This window comes from Austrofundulus limnaeus, unplaced genomic scaffold (assembly GCF_001266775.1).
Source record: "Austrofundulus limnaeus strain Quisiro unplaced genomic scaffold, Austrofundulus_limnaeus-1.0 Scaffold62, whole genome shotgun sequence".
NCBI classification, from domain to species: domain Eukaryota; kingdom Metazoa; phylum Chordata; class Actinopteri; order Cyprinodontiformes; family Rivulidae; genus Austrofundulus; species Austrofundulus limnaeus.
Window position 1 is genome coordinate 781,553 of NW_013952464.1, and position 5,806 is coordinate 787,358.

Here is a 5,806-nt window from a genome sequence, read left to right on the forward strand (position 1 = left end):
TTTACAATACTAATATGTTAGTATTTTGATGTTTTACTATAATATTGTCCTAATAGTGCTTTATTGTTATAATATATTGCAGTTTAGTGTCAACAACTGCATTGGCGATGTGGCCTCTTTCTGCATACATACAAACCAACCCCTGGCAATYCACTCTGTGCCACAGCTCCAATGGTCTCATGGTTAATGCCATGGGCTTTCATGTGGGAAACCCAGCTAYTGCAACTTTAACAAAAATCCTCTTCAAACTTCATATTGTCACACAATTACCCTCATTACAAACACCTGCTGACTTGACAAGCACAAACTGGTATAGAAAACATATTTGAAATTGGTCACCATTCATTCTGCAAGTGCACTGCTGCAGGTAAAGGCATGCTACATGACAATGCACACTTGTTTTTACATCGTAAAAACCCATGTCTAGTTATACTTCTCATTCAACCACAATTGAATTCGCTCTATCTGGGAGGCACAATGCAGTATTTATTTTTTACAATAAGCAGCTGGGAGGAAAACAAGCAAAAATGAAATAAAAGTAACGACTTTCTACATCTTGTCTTTTTTTTTAAAAATGCAAGGAGTAGAAAGTACAGATAACTGCGTGAAAATGTAAGAAGTAGAARTAAAAAGTAGGCTGAAAAAAATTACTCAAGTAAAGTACAGATACTCAAAAAATCTAATTAATTACAGCAACAAAGTATTTGTACTTAGTTACTTTACAACTCTGTTCATAATACAGGCAGAAACACAGACTACAAAGAAGGTCACTAAACAAAAAAACATTTGTTGCATTTAAAAAAAAAGCTCTAGAACCTAACAGATGTATTTACAATGTTTTAGGCAGGAAATATGACAAGTTTATTGAAAAACATTTCAATTTTGAGAAGAAAATTCTGAGTTCAGCAAAAGTTATCAAGTTTGGATGTGCACGCTGCACTTCGGTGGGAGATGAGAGAAACCAAGTCCTGGGAGACACAAAGAAGACAAAAATGTCAACATGTTATGTATAAAACAAGAAATTGGATGTTTGTGGGAGTAAAAAGAGCTCATTTGCATTTTTTCAAAGTTTCGGCATCTGAAATATTAGTGTGTAAATGTAATCAGATTGAGTTTGTTTCTTTTTGGAAGTTTTTAAAGATTATAAAACCTAAGGTGTAACTGTGTAAAAACTGTAAAACATATCAAAATGACATTTCAGTCAAGACCTGTTAAAGTGACCTGTTGAAASTCTGAGTGACATAACTGTAAAAATGGCTTTTCTTTTGGTTTCACTAGAAATTAAAAGAAAAGAAAATGTTTTGTAAGATGAAAATTACTTATCTTTTTTTTTGCCCTTTTTGTTGACGTTGTGCCTACACAAAAAAAATCAAAGCCCACTGTTCCTGATTGAGCTGCATGTTTTGATATATTTCCCTCAGTTTTTGCAAAGCTGCAGGATGGGGATTGTGAATCAGAAACTGAGGAGGAAACAAAAGAAAAACAAATGGAACGGTTCTTCCTTGCATACGTTAGCTCAGGTTGTAATTCCATGCAGGAAGAAAAAGGAAACAGACATATTTTTAGATTAGGTTTTATTTAGTCCTTTTTTAATTTAGCTGTAATACGGTGAGGACCTTTTTTTTCTAAAACAAATCACAACACAAATCCAAAAGCCTGCTTCTTATTAATTTATTAACTATCATGCTTGAAGAAGCTTTTTTTTCCATGCGGCTCTGCTTGAGCTTTCTGACAGCCAGTGTGTGGAGTTCAAAGCAGCTTTCCCACATTATGTTTTATCTTTTCTCCCACCGGCAAACAAATTCACAGCAAGTTGTTTGTTTACTCGTATTTGTTTCTGAAATTTGGACCGATCATCTCTCCTTTTATCGCTCTGACAGCAAAGAAAATACCAAGGTCATATTAGCGTGTGAACAAAACTAGTTAAACTACAGTATCATTTCATTTTCTAACTCTGGTTCAAACATTGAAAAGAAAAGAAAAACATAGAGAAACAAACCTCCCGCACGTGTTACCAAGGTTACAGACCAACCACTAACAAACAGTGGGCAACATGAAGGAAGCAGGCTGTAATGGTGCTACGGCTCAGTTTGAGCAAACACACAAAACAACTGGAAACTGGCCCGACCCCTGCTTCATCGGTTTGATGTTCAGTGAACTTGCTGCGTTTTGTCACTTTGCTTTTCCCTCCATGAGCCCCAAGGACACMGAATGACACAATTAGAGCATCCACTAAGCAGCTGTAAACCCACCTTATGGCTCCCCCCATGGCTATTTACACTACCCACAGATTACATGTTGCTCCATCACCCAGCAAGCGCTTCCCGTYTCGCTTCTTTGTCCCGTTTCCTTCATCCTCAGCCCGAATCTGTGCTTCACATTTGTAATCATGTCTGCAATGAGCTGTGTTTTAGGTGAAACCATAACAATAAAAAAGTCCTCATTAAGTGATAAAATATGACTAAAAGCTTGAGAAGTTATTTCATCAGTTCTTCTGAGTGATGGTGATGATGCTCTGCGCTACTGCTGCGGCTCTGCCTGTCCCCATTCTTCAACTCCAGAAGTGGAGGGGGGGACCAGAGAAGCTATTTGTCACTATACGGCAAACTGTTAAGTATTTATTTATTACAGTGTACGTTCTGAGTAAAATTAAACCAAGGTGGAGTAGTGTGTACAAAACAAATTAATTTCTATCAAATTGAAGAAAGTAAAAAAAAAAAACATGCAGGAAAAGTTATAAATGTGGCAGGAGATTAAAACAACGCTGCTTTGGATTAGATTAAATAATATTTATTAGACTTAATAAACTGATGTGTAAACTGGGACTGGTATTCCCTATGTTATGTGACAGTTTTTTTGGCATACACACCTATTTGTGAGGACCTAATGTTACTTATGGGAATCTGAGTCCAGTCCCCTTAAAGGGCCAATATTATGTGTTTCTCAGGCATATATTTAAATACTATACCATAATAAAGTATCTATGTCACTTTTAGCTGTTATTAAAATGCTGTTTTTATGTTCAAATAGAAAATAAACTTATCTTCTCATCACTTCCTCCTCTAAACGCCTTGAAATTCACCTCTGTCTCTTTAAGAATAACCTTCTGCTTCTGTCCCGCCCATTTCAGCGCGGGGAGGTTCGCGCATGCGCTATGATGCAGTTTACTTGGCATCTGAAAATACATTTCTTCAAAGGTATTTTGAATCTGAAAAGAGCTTCACGTAGTGTTAAGAGCAGCAGACAGTTTAAGTTTCACTTTCATTTTGCTTTGTTGCTGCTGAGAGCCTGCAGGAGTCATGGGCGGGGTGTGTGGGGTGGGGAGGTGTGCTCTGTGATGAGGAAGCTCGGCTTAAAGACAAGTCCCAGAGGTGTTTCTGGTCCCCACCTGTCGTTTTGCTCCTCAGCATGGCTTCCTAAAAACGCTGCAGGATTTTTCAAACATGCATGAATGAGTCAGAGCAAGGCTTTGGGCATGTTTTTTATGAGCGTATAACGTTATAACATGACATAAAACTCAAAAAAGTTGATTTTAAATGACATTGCCCCTTTTAGGGGAAACACTGTTGGTGGGTCAGGGGTTAAGTTTAGGACCAAAGTGTGAATTGAGTTTAGGTTAGTTTCAGGGTCAGGTTAGCCTTAGGGTTTGTGGTCAGGGTTAGGCTGTAGAAATTAATGGAATTCAATGCCAGGTCCCCATAAAGAGCTGTACCAGATTGTGGGGCCTGGTATTGAATACAGTTTATTTACTTATTTGATTTCAAATGCTAAATTAATTTAATTAATTAAAAATTAATTTAAAAAATGAGACATAAGTTGACCTTTTAAAATAAGTTGGAAATATTGCCTAACAGTTTCTGTGATATTTTGACAATACTTTATACTGCCTTCTGCTACAAGTAAAGGTGCAGCGAAAACATCTTCCTCTGGGTTTGTTTCTGTTAGCAAAACCTTAACATTAACTGATGGAATTAACCCTGTTTGTCTGTTAGAAAAATACTGTGTGAATCACAAAAAAATTAAATAAATAAATAAAATAAATAAAAAATAAATCCTATGACACTCTAAAGTAATAATTGTGTGTACATCTAAAGGGAACAATTTCTGATGTCGACCCAGTTCAAGATGGCAGTCACAGCTAATCTTAAGCTACAGAGACTTGTTTTCCAGATACTGAGGTAAAAAAAAAATGGTGTGGTAGCTGCTTGTTATTCACAACACATTCTCCAACTGCTAACAGATCAGTTATCACAATATTAAATGGCAATGTGCATTGTGAAGCCACAGGAAGTTGCGTTTCACAGTTTGTGAGCTCAGTCTTTCACAGATTATTTCATAGAACCTAACTACCAGTAGTTTGCGGTAATCCTTGTGATATTGCAGAAACCTGAAACACAACACAGTAACAAACGTCAATTATTTTTTCTTGTGGTCTTTTCTTGAGTTTTCACTGAAAATCATTAAGAGCTGTACTAATTTTGAAAGCAAAGCATTARCACAAATCCAGTTCCAAATAAAAACAAAACAGTTCAGTACATGATGCAGGCCCTGTGCCCATGCTTCACCCGGAGTGCAGTGTTTCCACCTTGTAAACTGCTGTGCAGTACCCTGTTGTGTGTAGCTGCTAACTGTTTAGCTCTTGTGTGTTTTTTGGTTCTTCTCATATTAAAATGCCACCCAATCGTGCTTTAGGCCTTTTCTGGACCGCATCCAGTAACCATGCTTTTTTCATGTGGGTCTAAATGTGTAACCTTCACTGTAATGTCATTTTCAATGTTTAACAAAAACATTTTTGACCATAAGTTTATCTTGGTCTAAAAGTCTGGTGTAAACAGTAGCAGGTCATATGCTTCAAGGAAGTCAAGGTGTTTTAKCCAATGTACTGAAGAGGTGAGACCRTTACTTGGTGCTGTGCTAACAAAAGCGATGAGTTATTGGGTCAAATAATTTTGAAAAATGATTTCAACTGAAAATCAGTAATTCATCAGAGAGTGTGATGTCCGCACCCACACTTCTCTCCYTTCACCTTCTTTGTGCATGTTTGTTTGCTTCTTTGGAAGGTCTGTGCATTTCTCTCCAAAGACTTGTGTTTCTAAAGGTGACATTAGCAAGTTTATTTATTTTCCACAGAGATTCCCTAAAGTAAAGTGTTTCACATTTATGAAAAACCTGTTCAGTCGCGACCTTCTTCACTTACTTTTCTCTGTTCAGAGAGCAAATAATCATGGAGGCTGAACTGTTGCACTAAATTTACAGCCCACTCTACACAACACTGTCCATCGCTGTAAGCATCTGACCAGAACTACTGGGAGGATGTGATGAGCTTTTAAAAGCATATACAGTGAAATTTGTGGTTCTGTATTTAGGCTGGCTTTAACCTTTACTTAGGCTGTTTATTTGGAAACACAGAAATGTTGGGTGTTATTTACTTTAGTAATGATGCCCTTCACAAGGGAATCAGTGCTATAGGAATATTACTAATAGTGAAGCATTATGTAAAGCAGTGTTTCCCAAACTTTTCAGCTTTTGACCCACAAAATATTCACATTAGAGACTTGTCCTCCAACTATTTTTGGGCAATCAACATTCATATCAATTCAAATAAACAAAGTCATAGCAATTTTCATTATGCTACTTTTATCCATTTCAGGTACACTAACCACCATTTTATGTAACAACTAAGGCAAAAAATATTGTTAGTAGTTATTTTTAAATGTAATTATTTCTGAAAATCTTTTTAAGACCCCATCTTAATGTTTTGGGACCCCACTGTCGGTCTTAACCCCAAATTTAGGAACCATTGATG

General features: G+C 36.7%; 1 protein-coding gene across 4 annotated transcripts in view; it reads right to left on the minus strand.

The window, feature by feature from the left end:
* tafa1b (TAFA chemokine like family member 1b) overlaps positions 1-5,806 on the minus strand; it is a 161,418-nt gene that overhangs the window by 11,098 nt on the left and 144,514 nt on the right. The gene's annotated exons all lie outside the window — the stretch shown is intronic.